Source organism: Panthera uncia, chromosome X (genome assembly GCF_023721935.1).
Source record: "Panthera uncia isolate 11264 chromosome X, Puncia_PCG_1.0, whole genome shotgun sequence".
Classification (NCBI taxonomy): domain Eukaryota; kingdom Metazoa; phylum Chordata; class Mammalia; order Carnivora; family Felidae; genus Panthera; species Panthera uncia.
In genome coordinates this window covers 45,512,819-45,534,992 of record NC_064817.1, presented here as the reverse complement: position 1 = coordinate 45,534,992, position 22,174 = coordinate 45,512,819, and the positions used below count along the sequence as shown (strand labels likewise).

Here is a 22,174-nt window from a genome sequence, read left to right as displayed (position 1 = left end):
CTTGAAGCTGTTCCAAAAAATAGAAATGTAAGAAAAACTTCCAAACTCTTTCTATGAAGCCAGCATTACCTTGATTCTGAAAACAGAGACCCACTAAAAAGGAGAACTATAGACCAATCTCCCTGATGAACATGAATGCAAACATCCTCAACAAGATATTAGCCATCCAGATCCAACAATAAATTTAAAAAGTTATTCATCATGACCAAGTGTGATTTATACCTGGGATGCAGGGCTGGTTCAATATCTGCAAAACATTTAATGTAATTCATCACATCAATAAAAGAAAGGACAAGAACCAAATGATCCTCTCAATAGATGCAGAGAAAGCACTTGACAAAATACAACATCCTCTCTTGATAAAAATTCTCCAGAAAGTAGGGATAGAAGGATCATACCTCCAGATCATAAAAGCCATATGTGAACGACCCAAAACTAATATCATCCCTAATGGGGAAAAACTGAGAGCTTTCCCCTTAAGGTCAAGAACAAGACAGGGATATCCACTCTCACCACTGTCATTCAACATAGTATTGGAAGTCTTAGCCTCTGCAATCAGACAACACAAGGAAATAAAGGCAGCCAAATCGGCCAGGAAGAGGTCAAATTTTCACTCATAGAAGATGACTTGATACTCTATATTGAAAACCTAAAAGATTCCACCAAAAAACTGCTAAAACTGATTCATGAATTCAGCAAAGTTGCAGGATATAAAATCAACACACAGATATCGGTTGCATTCCTATACACCAACAATGAAGCAGCAGAAAGAGAAATCAAGGACTTGATCCCATTTACAGTTGCACAAATAACCATGAAATACCTAGGAATAATTCTAACCAAAGAGGTGAAAAATTTATACACTGAACACTATAGAAAGCTTATGAAAGAAATTGAAGAAGACAGAAAGAAATGGAAAAAGATTCCATGCTCCTGGATAGGAAGACAAATACTGTTAAAATGTTAATACTACCCAAAGCAATCTGCATACTCAATGCAATCCCTACCAAAATAACACCAGCATTCTTCACAGAGCTAGTAAAAATAATCCTAAAATTTGTATGGAACCATAAAAGACCCGAATAGCCAAAGCAATGTTGAAGAAGAAAACCAAAACCGGAGGCATCACAATCCCAGACTTCAAGCTATACTAAAAGTTGTAATCATCAAGACAGTATGGTACTGGCACAAGAACAGACACTCAGATCAATGGAACAGAATAGAGAACCCAGAAATGGACCCACAAACTTATGGCCAACTAATCTATGACAAAGCAGGAAAGAATATCCAATGGAATAAAGACAGTCTCTTCAGCAAGTGGTGCTGGGAAAACTGGACAGCGACATGCAGAAGAATGAACCTGGACCACTTTCTTACCCCATACACAAAGATAAACTCAAAATGGATGAAATACCTCAATGTAAGACAGGAAGCTATCAAAATCCTCGAGGAGAAAGCAGGCAAAAACCTCTTTGATATTGGCTGCAGCAACTTCTTACTCAACACGTCTCTGGAGGCAAGGGAAACAAAAGCAAAAATGAACTACTGGGACCTCATCAAAATAAAAATCTGCACAGTGAAGGAAAGAATCAGCAAAACTGAAAGGGAACCAACGGAATGGGAGAAGATATTTACAAATGACATATCAGATACAGGGTTAGTATCCAAAATCTACAAAGAACTTATCCAATTCAACACCCAAAAAACAAATAATCCAGTGAAGAAATGGGCAAAAGACATGAACAGACACTTCTACAAAGAAGACATTCAGATGGCCAACCGACACATGTAAAAATGCTCCACATCACTCACCATCAGGGAAATCAAAATCAAAACCACAATGGGATACCAGCTCACACTGTCAAAATGGCTAACATAAACAACTCACGCAACAACAGGTGTGGCAAGGATGTGGAGAAAGAGGATCTCTTTTGCATTGCTGGTGGGAATGCAAACTTGTGCAGCTACTCTGGAAAACAGTATGGAGGTTCCTCATAAAATTAAAAATAGAACTACCCCACGACCCACAATTGCACTACTTTTATTTAAATTCAAGTTAGTTAACATACAGTGTAGTAATAGTTTCAGATATACAATATAGTGATTCAATACTGCCATACAATACCCAGTGCTCATCACGGCTGCACTCCTTAATTGCCATCAGCTATTTACCCAACCCTCAATCAACTCCCCTCTGTTAACCATCAATTTGTTCTTTTTTTTTAATAAGAAATTTATTGTCAAATTGGTTTCCATACAACACCCAGTGCTCATCCAAACAGGTGCCCTCCTCAATACCATCACCCACTCTCCCCTCCCTCCCACGTCCCATCAACCCGAAGTTTGTTCTCAGTTTTTAAGAGTCTCTTATGTTTTGGCTTCCTCCCTGTCTAACCTTTTTTTTTCCCTTCCCCTCCCCCATGGTTTTCTATTAAGTTTCTCGGGATCCACATGTGAATGAAAACATATGGTATCTGTCTTTCTCTGTATGATTTATTTCACTTAGCATAACACTCTCCAGTGCCATCCACCTTGCTACAAAAGGCCATATTTCACTCTTTCTCATTGCCGTGTAGTATTCCATTGTGTATATAAACCACAATTTCTTTATCCATTTATCAGTTCATGGATATTTAGGTTCGTCCCATAGTTTGGCTAGTGTTGAAAGTGCTGCTATAAACATTGGGGTAAAGGGCCCCTATGCATCAGCACTTCTGTATCCCTTGGGTAAATTCCTAGCAGTGCTATATCTGGGTCATAGTGTAGATCTATTTTTCAATTTTTTGAGGAACCTTCACACTGTTTTCCAGAGCGGCTGCACCAGTTTGCATTCCCACCAACAGTGCAAGAGGGTTCCCATTTCTCCACATCCTCTCCAGCATCTATAGTCTCCTGATTTGTTCATTTTAGCCACTCTGACTGACATGAGGTGGTATCTCATTGTGGTTTTCATTTTTATTTCCCTGATGAGGAGCGACGTTGAGCATCTTTTCATGTGCCTGTTGGCCATCTGAATGTCTTCTTTAGAGAAGTGTCTTTTCAATGTTTTCTGCCCATTTCTTCACTGGATTATTTGTTTTTAAGGTGTGGAGCTTGGTGAGCTCTTTATAGATTTGGGATACTAGCCCTTTGTCTGATATGTTATTTGCAAATATCTTTTCCCATTCCGTTGGTTGCCTTTTAGTTTTGTGGATTGTTTCCTTTGCAGTGCAGAAGCTTTTGATCTTCATGAGGTCCCAATAGTTCAGTTTTGCTTTTAATTCCCTTGCCTTTGGAGATGTGTCAAGTAAGAAATTGCTGCGGCTGAGGTCAGAGAGTTTTTTTCCCGCTTTCTCCTCTAGGGTTTTGATGGTTTCCTGTCTCACATTCAGGTCCTTTATCCATTTTGAGTTTTTTTTTGTGTGTGTGAATGGTGTAAGAAAGTGGTCTAGTTTCAATCTTCTGCATGTTGTTGTCCAGTTCTCCCACCACCATTTATTAAAGAGACTGTCTTTTTTCCATTGGATATTCTTTCCTGCTTTGTCAAACACTATTTGGCCACACTTTTGTGGGTCTAATTCTGGGGTTTCTGTTGTATTCCATTTGTCTATGTGTCTGTTTTTGTGCCAATACCATGCTGTCTTGATGATTACAGCTTTGTAGTAGAGGCTAAAGTCTGGGATTGTGATGCCTCCTGCTTTGGTCTTCTTCTTCAATATTACTTTGGCTATTCGGAGCCTTTTGTGGTTCCATACGAATTTTAGGATTGCTTGCTCTAGCTTCGACAAGAATGCTGGTGCAATTTTGATTGGGATTGCATTGAATGTGTAGATAGCTTTGGGTAGTATTGACATTTTGACAATATTTATTCTTCCAATCCATGAGCACGGAATGTTTTTCCATTTCTTTATATCTTCTTCAATTTCCTTCATAAGCTTTCTATGGATTTCAGCATACAGATCTTTTACATCTTTAGTCAGGTTTATTCCTAGGTATTTTGTGCTTCTTGGTGCAATTGTGAATGGGATCAGTTTCTTTATTTGTCGTTCTTTTGTTTCATTATTAGTATATAAGAATGCAACTGATTTCTGTACACTGATTTTGAATCCTGCGACTTTGCTGAATTCATGTGTCAGTTCTAGCAGAATTTTGGTGGAATCTATCTGGTTTTCCATGTATAATATCATGTCATCTGCAAAAAGTGAAAGCTTGACTTCATCTTTGCTAATTCTGATGCCTTTGATTTCATTTTGTTGTCTTATTACTGATGCTAGCACTTCCAAAACTATGTGAAACAACAGCGGTGAGAGTGGACATTCCTGTCGTGTTCCTGATCACAGGGGGAAACCTCTCAGTTTTTCCCCATTGAGGATGATATTAGCTGTGGGCTTTGCATAAATGGCTTTTCTGATGTTTAAGTATGTCCCTTCTATCCCAACTTTTTCGAGGGATTTTATTAAGAAAGGATGCTGAATTTTATCAAATGCTTTTTCAGCATCGATTGACAGGATCATATGGTTCTTATCTTTTCTTTTATTAATGTGATGTATCACATTGATTGATTTCCGAATGTGGAACCAGCCCTGCAGCCCAGGAATGAATCCTACTTGATCATGGTGAATAATTCTTTTTATATGCTGTTGAATTCGATTTGTTAGTATCTTATTGAGAATTTTTGCATCTATATTCATCAGGGATATTTGCCTGTAGTTGTCTTTTTTTGTTGGGTCTCTGTCTGGTTTGGGAGTCAAAGTAATGCTGGCTTCATAGAATGGGTCTGGACGTTTTCCTTCCCTTTATGTTTCTTGGAACAGGTTAAGAAGGATAGGTATTAACTGTACTTTAAATGTCTGATAGAATTTCCCTGGGAAGCCATCTGGTCCTGGACTCTTATTTCTTGGGAGATTTTTGATAACTGATTCAATTTTTTCTCTGGTTATGCATCCATTAATGTTTTCTATTACTTCATGTTTGAGTTTTGGAAGTGTGTGGGTGCTGAGGAATTTTTCCATTTCTTCCAGGTTGTCCAGTTTGTTGGCAGATATTTTTTCATAGTGTTCCCTGATAATTGCCCATATTTTTGAGGGATTGGTTGTAATAATTCCATTTTCATTCATGATTTCATCTAATTGGGTCATCTTCCTTTTCTTTTTGAGAAGCCTGGCTAGAGGTTTATCAATTTTGTTTAATTTTTCAAAAAAACCAAGTCTTGGTTTCACTGATCTGCTCTACAGTTTTGTTTTTTTTTTTTAGATTTTATATTGTTTATTTTTGCTCTGATCTTTATTATTTCTCTTCTGCTGGGTTTGGGGTGTCTTTGCTCTTCTGCTTCTATTTCCTTTAGGTATGCTGGTAGATTTTGTATTTGGGATTTTTCTTGTTTCTTGAGATAGGCCTGGATTGCAATGTATTTTCCTCTCAGGACTGCCTTTGCTGCATCCCAAAGCGTTTGCATTGTTGTATTTTCATTTTCATTTGTTTCCATATGTTTTTAAATTTCTTCTCAAATTGCCTGGTTGACCCATTTATTCTTTTGTAGGGTGTTCTTTAACCTCCATGCTTTTGGAGGTTTTCCAGACTTTTTCCTGTGATTGATGTCAAATTTCATAGCATTGTGGTCTGACAGTGTGAATGGTATGATCTCAATTCTTTTATACTTATGAAGGGCTGTTTTGTGACCCAGTATGTGATCGATCTTGGAGAATGTTCCATGTGAACTTGAATAGAAAGTATATTCTGTTGCTTTGGGATGCAGAGTTCCAAATATATCTGTACAGTCCATCTGATCCAATGTATCATTCAGGGCCCTTGTTTCTTTATTGATCCTGTGTCTAGATCTTTCCATTACTGTAAGAGGAGTATTAAAGTCCCCTGCAATGACCACATTCTTATCAATAAGGTTGCTTATGTTTGTGAGTAATTGTTTTATATATTTGGGGGCTCCTGTATTTGGCACATAGACATTTATAATTGTTTAGCTCTTCCTGATGGATAGACGGTGTAATCATTATATAATGCCATTCTTCATCTTTATTACAGCCTTTAATTTAAAGTCTGATTTTTCCAGGGGCACCTGGGTGGCTCAGTCGATTAACCGTCCGACTTTGGCTCAGGTAATGATCTCGCTGTTTGTGAGTTGGTGCCCTGCGTCAGGCTCTGTGCTGACAGCTCGGAGCCTGGATCCTGCTTCGGATTCTGTGTCTCCTTCCCTCTCTGCCCTTCCCCCACTTGTTCTCTGTCTCTCTCTGTCTATCAAAAATAAATAAATGTAAAAGAAAATAATTCTAGTTTGTCTGATATTAGTATGGCTACTCCAGCTTTATTTTGACTTCCAGTAGCATGATAGATAGTTCTCCATCCCCTCACTTTCAGTCTGAAGGTGTCCTCAAGTCTAAAATGCGTCTCTTGTAGACAGCAAATAGATGGGTCTTGTTTTTTTTATCCATTCTGATACCCTATGTCTTTTGGTTGGAGCATTTAGTCCATTTACATTCAGTTTTATTGAAAGATATGGGTTTAGAGTCATTGTGATGTCTGTAGGTTTCATGCTTGCAGTGATGCCTCTGGTAGTTTGTGGTCCTTGCAACATTTCACTCACAGGATCCCCCTTAGGATATGTTGTAGGGTTGGTTTAGTCATGATGAATTCCTTCAGTTTTTGTTTGTTTGGGAAGACCTTTATCTCTCCTTCTATTTTAAATGACAGATTTGCTGGATAAAGGATTCTCAGCTGCATATTTTTTTCTGTTCATCACATTGAAGATTTCCTGCCATTCCTTTCTGGCCTGCCAAGTTTCAGTAGATAGGTCTATCACTAGCCTTATTGGTCTCCCTTTATGTGTAAGAGCGTGTTTATCCCTAGCTGCTTTCAGAATTTTCTCTTTATCCTTGTATTTTGCCAGTTTCACTATGATATGTCGTGCAGAAGATCAATTCAAGTTACATCTGAAGGGAGTTCTCTGTGCCTCTTGGATTTCTGTGCCTTTTTCCTTCCCCAGATCAGGGAAGTTCTCAGCTATGATTTGTTCAAGTACACCTTCAGCCCCTTTCTCTCTCTCTTCCTCTTCTGGAATTCCTATTATACGGATATTGTTGCGTTTAATTGCATCACTTAGTTCTCTAATTTTCCCCTCGTACTCCTGGATCTTTTATCTCTCTTTTTCTCAGCTTCCTCTTTTTCCATAATTTTATCTTCTAATTCACCTATTCTCTCCTCTGCCTCTTCAATCTGAGCTGTGGTCGCCTCCATTTTATTTTTCACTTCATCTTTATCATTTTTTAGCTCCTTGTGACTATTTCTTAGTCCCTTGTTCTCTGTAGCAACAGATTCTGTGCTGTGTTCTATACTTTTTTCAAGCCCATAGGTTAATTTTATGACTATTATTCTAAATTCTTGCTCTGTTATATTGCTGAAATCATTTTTGATCAAATTGTTAACTATCGCTACTTCCACGAGTTTCTTTTGAGGAAAATTCTTCCATTTTGTCATTTTGAATAGTCCCTGGGGTGCCACAGAACTTCAGGGCACTTCCTCTGTGCTGTCTGGAGTAACTTGTGTTGGTGGGCGGGACCACGGTCAGACCTGATGTCTGTCCCCAGCCCACTGCTGGGGCCATAGTCAGACTGGTGTGTACCTTATCTTTCCCTCTCCCAGGGGCAGGACTCACTGTGGAGTGGTGTGGACCCTGTGTGGGTTACTTGCACACTTCGAGGCTTGTGGTGCTGCTATGATGGCTCTGGCATATTAGCCGGGGTGGATAAGCAAGCTTCACAGGGGCAGGAGGGGCAGGCTCATCTTGCTTTGCCATCAGTTGTCCCCTGCGGGCCCTGCAGCACCAGGAGGGAGGCCGACCCGTCGGAGTGATGGATCCACAGAAGCACAGCGTTGGGTGTTTGCGCGGTGCAAGCAAGTTTGGTGAACTGATTCCCTTTGGGGTTTTGGCTGGGGAAATGGGAGAGGGAGATGGCGGTGACCAACGCCTTTGTTCCCTGCCGAGCTGAGCTCTGTCTTCCAGGGCTCAATACATCTCCTTCCCAATGTCCTCTCACCCTCCCACTCTCCGAGCAGAGCTGTTGACTTATAACATTCCAGATGTTAAGTCTCATTGGCTCTCAGAACTCATGGAGTCCTCCCCCTCCGCTTTTGCATGCCAGACTTCAGGGGCTCTGCCTTGCCAGGCAGGCTGCCTTTCCACTGCCCCAGCTCCCTCCCACCAGTCCATGTAGCACGCACTGCCTCTCTACCCTTTCTACCCTCTTCTGTGGGCCTCTTGTCTACATTTGGCTCCAGAGAGTCCATTCTGCTTGTCTTCTGGTGGTTTTCTGGGTTATTTAGGCAGATGTGGGTGGAATCTAAGTGATCAGCAGGACGAGGTGAGTCCAGCATCCTCCTTCACTGCCATCTTCTCCCTCGCCATATATCTAAAAAACCTCAATTTGTTCTTTATAGTTAACAGTCTTTTTCTTTGTTTTCCTCTCTCTCTTTTGTTCCCCATTGCTCAGTTGTTTTGTTTCTCAAATTCCACATATGAATGAAATCGTATGTTTTTTTTTTTCTCTGACTGACTTATTTCACTTAACATAATACTCTCTAGTGCCATCCATGTTGTTGCAAATGGCAAGACTTAATTCTCTTTTATGGCTGAGTAATATTACATATATATATATATATATATATATACACATATATATATCTTGTTCTTTATCCATTACTGTGTCAATGAACACTTGGGCAATTTCCATAATTTGGCAATTGTAGATAATGCTGCTATAAACATTGGGGTGAATTTATCCATTTGAATTAATATTTTTGTATTGTTGGGGTAAATATTTAGGAGTACAATTGCTGGATCATATGATAGTCCTAATTTTAAAATTTTGAGGAGCCCAGCCCCCATAATGTTTTCCACAGTGGCTGCACCTGTTTGCACTCCCACCAACAGTGCAAGAAGGTTCTATTTTCTCCACATCCTTAACAACACATGTTGTTCTTGTGTTGTTGGTGTTATCCATTCCCACAGGTATGAGATGAATCTCATTATAGTGTGGATTTGTATTTCCCTGATGATCAGTGATGTTGACCACATCTTTTCCTGTGCCCGATGGCCATTTCTATGTCTTTGGGAAAGTGTCTATTCATGTCTTCTGCTCATTATTTAATTGGATTATATATTTTTTGGGTGTTAAGTTTTTTAAATTATTTTTAAATTAATTAATTTATTTTTATTTTTTGACATTTATTTATTATTGAGAGACAGAGAGAGACAAAGCATGAGCATAGGAGGGCCTTTAAAGCAGGGAGACACAGAATCCAAAGCAGGCTCCAGGCTCTGAGCTGTCATCACAGTTCCTGATGCCGGGTTCAAACCCATAAACTGGGAGATCATGACCTGAGCTGAAGTCAGACACTTAACCGACTGAGCCACCCAGGCACCCTTTAATTTATTTTTTTTAATTACATACAATTTAGGTAACATATAATGTAATGATTGTTTCAGGAGTAGAATTTAGTTATTCGTCACTTGCATATAACACCCAGTGTTCATCTCAACAAGTGTCCTCCTTAATGCCCCTTGCCCATTTAGCCCATCCCCCCACCAAAACCCTGCCAGCAACCCTCAGTTTGTTCTCTGTATTATTTGTCTTTTAGGTTTGTCCCCCTCCCTGTTTTAATATTTTTTTTGCTTCCCTTCCTTTATGTTCATCTGCTTTGTATCTTAAATTCCACATGTGAGTGAAGTCATATGATATTTGTCTTTCCCTGATTGACTACTTTTGCTTAGCATAACACACTCTAGTTCCATCCACATTGTTGCAAATGGAAAGATTTCATTCTTTCTGATAGCTGAGTAATATTCCATTGTGTGTATGTGTATATATATATGTGTGTGTACACACACACACACATATATTCCATATATTCCATATATACATATATATACCACATCTTCTATCTATTCATCAGTCAATGGGCATTTGGGCTCTTTCCATACTTGGGCTATTGTCAATAGTGCTGCTATAAACACTGGGACATAAAATATGTCCCTTCGAAATAGCACTCCTGTATTTTTGGATAACTACCTAGTAGTGCAATTGCTGGGTCATAGGGTGGTTCTATTTTTAATTTTTTGAGGAACCTCGATACTAATTTCCAAAGTGGCTGCACCAGTTTGCATTCCCATGAGCAATGCAAAAGGGATCCTCTTTCTCAGCATCCTCACCAACATCTGTTGTTTCCTGGGTTGTTAATTTTAGCCATTGTGACTGGTGTGAGGTGGTATCTCATTGTGGTTTTGATTTGTATTTCCCTAATGATGAGTGATGTTGAGCATTTTTTTATGTGTCTGTTAGCCATCTGTATGTCTTTGGAAAAGTGTCTATTCATGTCTTTTGCCCAGTTCTTCACTGGGTTATTTGTTTTTTTGGGGTGTTAACTTTGATAAGTTCTTTATAGATTTTGGATACTAACCCTTTATCTGATATTTCATTTGCAAATACAGACACATAGATACAATGGAATAGAGAACCCAGAAATGGGCCCACACACATCTGCCAACTAATCTTTGACAAAGCAGGAAAGAATATCCAATGGAAAAAAGACAGTCTCTTCAGCAAATGAACCTGGACCACTTTCTTGCACCGTACACAAAAATAAATTAAAACTGGATGAAATATCTTTTAGAAGTTTTATATATTTACATTATATATTTAGCACAATAATCTATTTTGAGTTCCTTTTTGCAAAAGTACAAGGTTTGTGTTGAGGTTCATGTTTTGTATAGGGAGTTCCATTTGTTCTAGCACCACTTTTGAAAAGTCTCTATTTTCTCCATTGAATTGCTTTCGATTTTCCTAAATCAATTGACTGTATTTGTGTGGGTCTATTTGTGGGCTCTCTATTCTAATCCATTGACATATATGTCTATCCTTTTGACAATACCACACTGTCTTGAGCACTGTAGTTTTATAGTAAATCTTAAAATCAGGTACGGAGTTTCCTCCAAAATTGTTATTAACTTGCAAATTATTTTAACTATTTTAGTTCCTTTGATCTTCCATATTAACTTTGGAGTTGGTTTGTCTATATTTTCAAAAAATCCTGATGATAGTTTTTATTGATATTCTGTTAAATCTGTAGGTCATTTTGGAGAAAATGGACATATTTACTATGTTGAGTCTTTCAATCCATGAACACGATATGCGTATTTATTTAGTTGTTTGATTTCTTTTAGGAGCATTTTGCAGTTTTCAGCATACAGATCTTATACAGGTTTTGTTAGTATTATACCTAAGTATTTTTTTTATCTTATTAGAAGTATTATAGTTTTTTTCCTTAATTTTGTTCTTTAACTATTAATTGCTTATTTATCAGAATATGATTGACTTTTTTGTGTTGACATTGTATCCTGTGAAATTAATAAAATCACTTATTAGTTCTAGGAGTATTTGTTGCTTGGAACCCTCTCAGGAGCTTCCCAGGTGTAATATGAACCTAGACCCCTTATGAAGAAGGCAGGGAAAGATCAAAGAAAGAGGCAGGCCATTCCAGGTGGGTAGGCGGAAATTTTTAATAATAATAATGGGAACCTACATACAAGGCTCGTCTTGGCTGGCAGCAAGAAAAATGGATCCCTGCACCTGGTCTCCAAATCTTAAAAGTTTATCATGAGGCCCTAACTGGCTCAGTAACATACTATGCAGGTGTTTTCCTTTATTTTTTCCCTTTATTTTAGAGAGAAAGAGCGTGAGTGAGGGAGAGGGGCAGAGGGAGAGAGAGAAACTTAAGCAGACTCCACACTGAGCATGGAGCCTGATGCAGGTCTTGTCCCACGATCTTGTGATCATGACCTAAACAGAAACCAAGAGTCAGATGCTCAACATACTGAGCCACCCAGACACCCCGGTATTTTCATTTAAAAAATGTGTATTTATTTTGAGAGACAGAGGGAGGTGCAGAGTGAGAGGGTGAGAAAGAGAATCCCAAGGAGTGTCCTCGCTGTCACCACAGGGCCCAATGATCTCACAAACCGTGAGATCATGACCTTAGCTGAAATCAAGAGTTAGACATTTAACTGACTTAGCCGCCCAGACACCACCCCCCTCCCCATGCATGTATTTCCAACACATCACCATCTCAATTTTGTCCTTGGAGCAGCCTCTGGGAGTGGGAAAACAAGTGGAACCCATATTCCTAGGACAGAGGAGGGAGTGAGGAGCCTCTGAGTGCTTAGGTCCAGCTCATGGAGCAATTGGCTATCATGTATTTTGATGATGTTCCTCAACAGAATTTTTTGCAGATTTACTGGAATTTTGTACAATCTGTATACAATCTGTATACCTTTTATTTGTTTGTTTTTGGCTTATAATACTGACTAGGAGTTTTAGTGCTATTGAATACAAGTGATGAAAGTAGATATCCTTGCTTTGTTCCTTTTTTTCCATTGTTTTCTGTTTTCTTTTTCTTTCTTTTGAAATTTTTACTTAAATTGTACTTAGTTAACATACAGTACAATATTGGTTTCAGTTGAATTCAGTGACTCATTACTTACATACAACACCCAGTGCTCATCATAACAATGATCTCCTTAATACCCATCACCCGTCTAGCCCATCTCCCACCTCATCCTTCCATCAATCTTCAGTTTGTTCTCTATCATTAAGAGACTCGTGGTTTGTTTTTCTTTCTCTAATAGGTTCATCTGCTTTGTTTCTTGAATTCCACTTATGTGTGAAATCATATGAAATTTGTCTTCCCTGACTGACTTATTTCACTTAGTATAATACTTTCTAGCTCCATTCATGTTGGTACAAATGGAAAGATTTCATTCTTTTTGATGACTGAGTATGTGTGTGTGTATATATATAATATATATATAATACATATGTTATAATATATAATGTGTTTTATATATAATATAATATATTATATATGTTATACAATATATATAATATATGATGTGTATGTATATATGTATAATATATAAATATATATATAATATAATATAATATAATATAATATAATATAATATATGTATACATACTAGTAATGTATATATATACATACACACACACACACACACACACACACACCATCTCTTCTTTATCCATTTAACAGTTGATGGACATTTAGGCTCTTTCCACAGTTAGGTTATTGTTGATAATGCTGCTATAAACATTGAGGTGCATGTACCCCTTTGAATCTATATTTTTGTATTCTTCAGGTAAATACCTAATAGTGCAATTGCAGGATCATAGGGTAGTTCTATTTTTAACTTTTTGAGGAACCTCCATACTGATCTCCAGAGTGACTGCACCAGTTTGTATTCCCACCAGCAGTTCAAGGGGGTTCCCCTTTCTCCACATTCTAACCAACACCTGTTGTTTCCTGTGTTATTAATTTTAACCATTCTGACAGGTGTAGGGTGGTATCTCATCGTGGTTTTGATTTGTATTGCCTTGATGTAGAGTGATGTTGAGCATCTTTTCATGTGTCTGTAAGCCATCAGGGTGTCTTCTTTGGAAATAGTGTCTATTCATGTCTTCTGCCCATTTCTTAACTGATTTTTTTTAATTTTTAAATTTTATTTAAATCCAGGTAGTTAACATATAGTGTAATAATTATTTCAGGAGTAGAAGTCAATGATTCGTCACTTACATAAAATATCCAGTGCTCACCCTAACAAGTGCCCTCCTTAATACCTATCATCCATTTAGCCCATCCCCCCAACCAACACCCCTCCAGCAACCCTCAGTTTGTTCTCTGTATTTAAGAGTCTTTATGGTTTGCCACCCTCTCTGTTTTTATCTTATTTTTCTCCCCTTCCCCTATGTTCATCTATTTTGTTTCTTAAATTCCACATATGAGTGATATCATATATTTGTCTTTCTCTGACTGACTTATTTCACTTAGCATAATACACTCTAGTTCCATCCATGTAGTTGTAAATGGCAAGATTTCATTCCTTTTGATCACCAAGTAATACTCCATTGTATGTATATACACCACATCTTCTTTATCCATTCATCAGTTGATTGACATTTGGACTTTTTCCATACTCTGGCTATTGTAGATAGCACTGCTATAAACACTGGGGTGCACGTGCTTCTTAGAGTCTGCATTTTTATATACTTTGCATAAATACCTAGTAGTACAATTGCTGGGTCATGGAGTAGTTCTAATTTTAATTTTTTGAAGAACCTCCATACTAATTTGCAGAGTGGCTGCATCAGTTTGCATTCCTACCAGCAGTGCACAAGGGATCCCCTTTCTGTGCATCCTTGTCAATATCTGTTGTTTCCTGAGTTGTCCATTTTAGGTGTGAGGTGGTATCTCAATATGATTTTGACTTGCATTTCCCTGATAATGAGTAATGTTGAGCATCTTTTCATGTGTTTGTTAGCCATCTGTATGTCTTCTTTGCAAAAGTGTCTATTCATATCTTTTGCCCATTTCTTCATTTGGTTATTTGTTTTTTGGATGTTGGATTTGATAAATTCTTTATAGATTTGGGATACTAACCCTTTATCAGATATGTCATTTGCAAATATCTTCATTTGTACTGTAGGCTGCCTTTTAGTTTTGGTTATTGTTTCCTTTGCTGTGCAAATGCTTTTGATCTTGATGAAGTCCCAATAGTTCATTTTTGCTTTTATTTCCCTTGTCTCAAAAGACATATTTAGAAAAATATTGCTATGGTTGATGTCAGAGACCTCACTGCTTGTGTGCGCTTCTAGTATTTTTATAGTTTCAGGTCTCACATTTAGATTTTTATGCTGGTATGAATTTATCTTTGTGTATGGTGTAAGACAGTGGTCAAGTATCATTTTTTTTGCATGTAGCAGACCAGTTTCCCCAATATCTTTTGTTGAAGAGACTTTTTTCCCATTGGATATTCTCTCCTGCTTTGTCAAAGATTAATGGACCATAAAATTATGGGTTTACTTCTGGGTTTTCTATTCTGTTCCATTGATCTCTGTATCTATTATTGTTCCACTATCATACTGTTTTAATGACTACAGCTTTGTAATATAACTTGAAGTACAGAATTGTGATGCCTCCAGCTTTGATTTTCTTTTTCAAAGTTGCTTTGGCTCTTTGGGGTCTTTTGTGGTTCCATAGACATTTTAGGACTTTTTTCCTTCTAATTCTGTGAAAAATGCTATTTGTATTTTGATAGTGATTGAATTAAATGTGTAGATTGCTTTGAGTATTATGGACATTTTAACAATATTTGTTCTTCCAATCAATGAGCATGGAATGTCTTTCCATTTCTTTTTTTAAATTATTTTTAGGGAGTGTGTGAGTGGGGAATTGGGGCTGAGGGTTTGGGAGAGAAAATCTTAAGTAGGTACCACAATCAGTGTGGAGTCTAACATGGGGCTCAATCCCATCACCTTGGGATTGTGACCTGAGCCAAAATTAAGAGCAAGACACTCAACCGACTGGGCCACAGAGGTGTCCCTGTCTTTCCATTTCTTTATGTCCTCTTCCACTTATTTTGTCATTGTTTTTTATTTTTCAGAGTACAGGTCTTTAACTTCTTTTGTTAGGTTTATTCCTAGATATCTTATTATTTTGGGTGCAATTGTAAATGGGATTGTTTTCTTAATTTTTTTTTTTTGCTGCTTCCTTATTGTGTATAGAAATGCAACCAATTTCTGTTTATTGTTTTTGTATGTTGTGACTTTACTAAACTTGTTTATCAGTTCTAGTCATTTTTTTGATGGAGTCTTTTGGGTTTTCTATATATAGTATCATGTTATCTGCAAATAGTGAAGTTTTACTTCTTTCTTACCAATTTGGATACCATTTATTTCTTTTCATTGTCTAATTGCTGTGGCTAGGACTTCCATTACTATGTTCAAAAAAAGTGGTGAGGGTGTACAACCTTGTCTTGTTCGTGACTTTAGGGGGAAAGCCCTGTTTTTTTCCCTATTGAGTATGATGCTCTTTGTGGGTTTTTCATATATGGCCTTCATTATGTTGAGGTGTGTTCACTCTCAACCTACTTTATTTAGGGCTTTTTATTATGAATAGATGTACTTTGACAAATACTTTTTCTGCATCTATTGAAATGATCATATGGTTTTTATCCTTTCTCTTAACTGGTATGATGTATCATGTTGATTGGTTTTTGAATATTGAACCATGTCACAGACTATGAGTTTGGAGTTCTCTCTTGTCCAGCAAGAGAGTGGACACATAACTGAATACAAGAGAGGCTAATGTCCGTGAGGAGACAAGAGCCCTGAACAGGGGCTTCATCTCTGTATTTTGAGCACTCAAGATCTTACACATGAACGTGAAGAAATCAGATAGTAATCATTAACTTGTGTGTGTAAGAAGCAAAGGGTTTGGGGGAAAAGTGGAGCTTGTGATCAAAGCACAATAGTATATTGGCACCAGAAAGTAAGTTCCTGCAGGTGATATAACAAGTTACTCGTGATCCCATTACAATATCTTGCTAGCTAACCTTGGGTGCTTTCGCCTCATGGTGGCGGCTTTCTGCCCTAAGCTTTTTTCTAACCCATTTGTGTAAGTAGAACCTATTTCCCCATATAACCACTTCTGCATACCAGGAATAAATCCCACTTGATCATGGCAAATGCTTTTTTAATGCATTGTTGGATTCAGTTTGTTAGTATTTAGTTGAGGATTGTTGCATCTATGTTAATCAGAGATATGGGTCTTTAGTACTCTTTTTTTGTGATGTTTTTATATGGTTTTGGTATCAGGGTAATTCTAACCTCATAGAATGAATTTGGAAGTTTTCTTTCCTCTTCTGTTTGCAATAGTTTGAGAAGAATAGGTATTAACTCTTCTTCAATGTTTGGTAAAATTCACCTGTGAAGATGTCTGGTACTGGATTTTTGTGGGGAGGTTTTTGATTCCTGATTCAATCTCTTTGGTGGTAATAAGTCTATGAAAATTTTCTATTTTTTTTCTGTTTCGGCTTTAGTAGGTTATATGTTTCTTGGAATTTATCAATTTTTTCTAGATTGTCCCATTTGTTGGCATATAATTTTACATAAGATTCTTTTATGATTGTATTTCTGTTGTGTTGGTTATTTAGCACTTACATTTGTAATTTTATTCATCTGAGTCCTTTCTCTTTGTTTCCTTCCTTCTGCTATTTTAAGGTTTGTTTATCTTTTTCTTTTTTTAAAGATATTTTCATTTTTCAAAAGTTTTTAGGGGTGCCTGGGTGGCTCAGTCAGTTCAGCGTCTGACTTTAGCTCAGGTTATTATCTCACAGTTCATGGGTTCAAGCCCCCACGTTGGGCTCTGTGCTGACAGCTCAGAGCCTGGAGATGCTTCAGATTCTGTGTCTCTCTCCCTCTTTCTCTTCCCCTCTCCCACTAGCACTCTGTCTCTCTCTCTTTCAGAAATAAACATTAAAATTTTTTAAAAAATTAAATTAAATTAAAAAAATTTAAACTTTTATTTATTAAATAATCTCTGCCCCTAACATGGGGCTCGCACTTATGTCCCCAATATAGTCACATGCTCTACCGACTGAGTCAGCCAGGTTCCCCTTGTTTGTTTTTCTTTTTCTAGTTACTTTAGGTGTGAGGTTGGGCTGTTTATTTCAGATTTCTCTTTCTTTTTGAGGTAGACCTGTATTGCTATAAACTTCACACTTTGAACAGCTTTACCTTCATCGAAAATGTTTTGGACCATTTGTTTTCATTTTCAATTGTTTCCACGTGCTTTTTGGTTTCTGTTTTGATTTCTTATTTTACCCATTAGTTGTTTAGTAGCATGTTATCAAATGTCCATGTATTTATGATCTTTCCCAATTTGTGTGTGTGTGTGTGTGTGTGTGTGTGGTTTATTTCTAACTTCATAACGTTGTGGTCAGAAAAGATTCATGGTATGACTTTGATTTTTTTTTTTAATTTGTAGAGACTGATTTTGTGGTCTAATATGTGATCTATTCTGGGTGTTTCATGTGTACTTGAAAAAAATGTGTATTCTTCTGTTTAAGGATGGAATGTTCTGAATATATTGGTTAAGTCCATTTTGTCCAGTGTGCCATTCAAAGTCATAGTTTTCTTGTTGATTTTCTGTTTAGATAATCTGTCCGTTGATGTAAGTGGGATGTTACAATCCCCTACTACTATTGTATCACTACCAGTTAGTTCCTTTATACTTGTTATTATCTGTTTTATTTATTTGGGTTCCCTCATATTGGGTGCATAAATATTTACAATTGTTATATCTTCTTGTTGGATTGTCCCCATTATGATTATATAGACAGAGTCTGTTTTTGTCTCTTCTGACAGTCTTTGTTTTAAAATCTACTTTGTCTGACATTATTATTGTTCCTCTGGATTTCTTTTAATATCCATTTGCATGATAAATATTTTTTTCCATATTCCCAGTTTTAATCTGCAGGTGTCTTTTAGTCTAAAAATGAATCTCCTGTAGGCAGCATATAGGTGAGTCTTGCTTTTTAATCAATTCTATCACCCTGTGTCTTGATTGGAATGTTTAGTCCATTTATATTCAAACTAATTATTGATATATATGTATCTATTGGCATTTTATTACTTGTTTTGTGGTTGTTTCTGAAGTTCTCTTACTATTCTTTCTCTCTTTTATGATATGCTGTTTTTTCTTAGTGGTACATTTATATTCCTTTCTCTTTATACTTTGCATACCTATTAGTGGTTTTTGATTCATTGTTACAATTATCTTGTACAAAAAAAGAGGTTAGAGTGGGAGAGAGCCAAACCATAAGAGACTCTTAAAAACTGAGAACTGAGGGTTGATGGGGGGTGGGAGGAAGGGGAGGGTAGGTGATGGACATTGATGAGGGCATCTTTTGGGATGAGCACTGGGTGTTGTATGGAAACCAATTTGACAAATAAATTTCATATATTAAAAAAAACAATTATCTTGTACATAACATCTTCTGTATATCGCAATCTGTATTAATTTGATGGTCATTTAAATTTGAACTGATTCTTTATTCCACTCCTTCCCACGTTTTAGGTATATGGTGTCATATTTGACAACCTTTTATTTTGTGGGTTCCTTGACTGATTTTTTTAACAGAAGCATTAATTATCACTGCTTTTGTGCTTCCTATCTTCATATTCTCATTTATAGTTCTTCCTGTCCACTCAAAGAGTCCCCTTTAATACTTCTTGCTGGCTGGTTTAGTGATCAGTAACTCCTTTAGTTTTTGTTTGTCTGAGAAACTTTTTATCTCTCCTTCCAATGTTGGTAGCCTTGCTGGGTAGAGTATCTTGGCTGCAGTTTTTTTCCCACTCAGCAGTTTAAATACAACATGGCCTTATACAGTTCCTTCATTTGGGATAGATTTCTCTGTCCTCTCATTTTTTCTAAGTCTTTATGCATGTTTCAATGTCTTAGGAAAGTCAGCTACTTCTCCTGTTCTTGAGGGTAATGGTCTTATGAAGAAGATGTCCTGTAGTGCTCTGTAGTGTAGTATAGTACCCCATGGCTTAGTGCTTCAGGGGGTGTCTCTAATGTATGCTGCAAGTGCTCTGCCATTGTGTCCTGGGTGCTCTACCCTCAGGCCAGTCATCTGCAGAGGCTCTTTTTGTCTGTTGTGGGCAATATGTGATCCTTACCTGAATGTGACAAGTTTTAACTAGATGTGCTCTGGTCTCCTTGTGAAATAAGACCTTTCACCACTGCTACTAAAACCAAGGTCCTGAAAAACTCCTGGTTTGATAGATGCAGTATGGACAGGGCTTTAAGCTGGTCTTCTAGGGGAAGGAGCCCACTGCAGTGGGACTGAAGCAAGCATGACTGAGAAGGGTGGTTCCACCACAGCATGGGGGGGGGTGGGGCTTGGTGTAAGCAAGTTTTGTGTCAAGTATAGTCTAATTGGTTCCTGCAAGTGACCTTGTGTTTAAACTGAAAAGCTGGGGAGGAAAATGGTGCCTGCCCTTTGTTACCAGAGGGGTCTTTCCCTGAATGCTGACACACTACAAGATATGCAGATATCCTCCCCCACTGTGTACCCCAGGTACTCTTCATATTGCTGTTTCCATGTTGTATGTCCACACGTTACCTGCCCTGCTTTCTCTCCAAGAACAGCCCCAATGCCCTCTGTGCTTTCCCAGAGCCAAAGCCTCCTGACCTTTAAATCTCTAGACTTTAAACCCAGGTGGTTGCAAGAACTCACAAAATTCATCCTGTCTTGCTCTCCAAGCCAATTTCTATGGTGGCTTGTATTCCCCGTGGGCTTCTCAGTGTGCTAGTCTGTCTCTCACCCTTTTCTACCGCTTCAGCTCCTTCCCCACCATGGTAGCCATGATCCGTTTCTCTACCAAACTGTCTCCACACCTCCTACCTTCTTTGGTGTGACCTCTTCTCTACCTTTAGTTGTGGAGTTTGTTCTCCCAGTCTTTAGGTTTATTGTTGGGTCATTTAGGATGATTTGATAGTTATCTAGTAGCATTCACAAAGAAATGCAAGCCTAGAGTCTTCGTATTCCACCACCATCTTCCCAGACCTCTTTGCTTCTTTTTTAATATTTTGTTTTGGCTTTTTCTCATCTGATTTGAGAATTTTTATGATTCCATTTTATTTATTTATTTATTTATTTATCTATCTCTCTTCTTTTAACTTTTTAGTGGTTCCCCTAGGGTTTACAATGTATATTTTAAAGTAATTTGGGTTCACCTTCAAATAACACTATATTGTTTTACATGTAGAACAAGCACCTTATAACAGAATATTCCCAGAATCTTCTTCACTTTCTTTGTGTCATTGTTGTACTTATTTAATTTTCATATATGTTATAAACACCCAATACATTATTACTAGTATTGCTTTAAGCAGTTATCTTTTGGGGGCACCTGGGTGGCTCAGTCAGTCAAGCATCCAACTTTGGCTCAGGTCATGACCTCATGGTTTGTGGGTTTGAGTCCCACATTGGGCTCTGTGCTGACAGCTAAGAGGCTGGAACCTGCTTCAGATTCTGTCTCCCTCCCTCTCTGCCCTTCCCCCATTCATGCTCTGCGTCTCTCTCTCTCTCTCTCAAAAATAAATAAGCATTAACAATTTTTAAAACAATTATCTTTTAGAACAATTAAGAATATGTAAAATAAAAGGTATATATTGCTTTCATTTATTCCTTTTCCAATGCTCTTCTTTAATTATGTAAATCCAGTTTCTTGACCTATATCATATCCTTTCTTTCTAAATATTGTTCTTTAATATTTCTTATAAGTCAGTTCTGCCTGTGATGAATTTTCTGTTTTTGTATGTCTGAAATACAAGCATTTATTTTGCCTTTATTTTTGAAGGACTTTTTTGCTGAATTTAGAATTCTGGGTTGGCAGGGTTTGTGGTGTTGTCACTGTTGTTTGCTTTCAATAGTTTAAAATTTTTATTCCACTGTCTTTTTGTTTATGTGGCATCTGACAAGAAGTCTAGCATAATTCTTCTCCTTGTTCTTCTGTAGGTAAGGTGTTTCTGCCACTCCTTTTTCCTGGCCTCCTTCAATATTTTATTTTTGTCTGATTTTCTACAATTTGAATTTGATACATCTGGGTGTGGTGTGGTTCTTTTTAAAATTTATTTACTCTGCTTGGTGTTCTCTGAGATACTTGGATCTGTGGTTTGGTATCAATAACTCAATTTTAGAAATTTTTTACAATTTTTTCTTCAAATATTTCTTCTTTCCCATTATCTCCCTCTTCTCCTTTTGTCATTCTAATTATATATTGCATATATTTAATATATACATATATATTACACTATTTGATACTTTCCCAAAATTTTTGGATGTTTTATTCTTTTTTCTTTTTTTTTTTTACTAATTTTTCTCTCTGCATTTTAATGTGTTTAATTTCTAGTAATATATCCTCAAGTTCATTGATTCCTCAGCTATGTTAAGTTCACTTATGAACACATTGAAGATATTCTTCAGATCTATTACTGTAGTTTTTTTTCTCTTGATTTTCCTTTGATTCCTTCTTATACTTTTCATCCATATACTGAAATTATCTGATCTTTCATGTTGTCTACCTTTTCCAATAAAGTTTTTTCTAAATTTATCAATCATAGCTATTTTATTTTATTTTTATTTTTTTTATTTTTTTATTTTTTTTTTATTTTTTATTTTTTAATATATGAAATTTACTGTCAAATTGGTTTCCATACAACACCCAGTGCTCATCCCAAAAGGTGCCCTCCTCAATACCCATCACCC

The 22,174-nt window shown here is 37.2% G+C and overlaps 1 protein-coding gene across 1 annotated transcript in view; it reads left to right on the top strand.

Annotated features, from left to right (window-relative positions):
• Window positions 1-22,174, top strand: part of PFKFB1 (6-phosphofructo-2-kinase/fructose-2,6-biphosphatase 1) — a 96,376-nt gene that overhangs the window by 31,248 nt on the left and 42,954 nt on the right. The gene's annotated exons all lie outside the window — the stretch shown is intronic.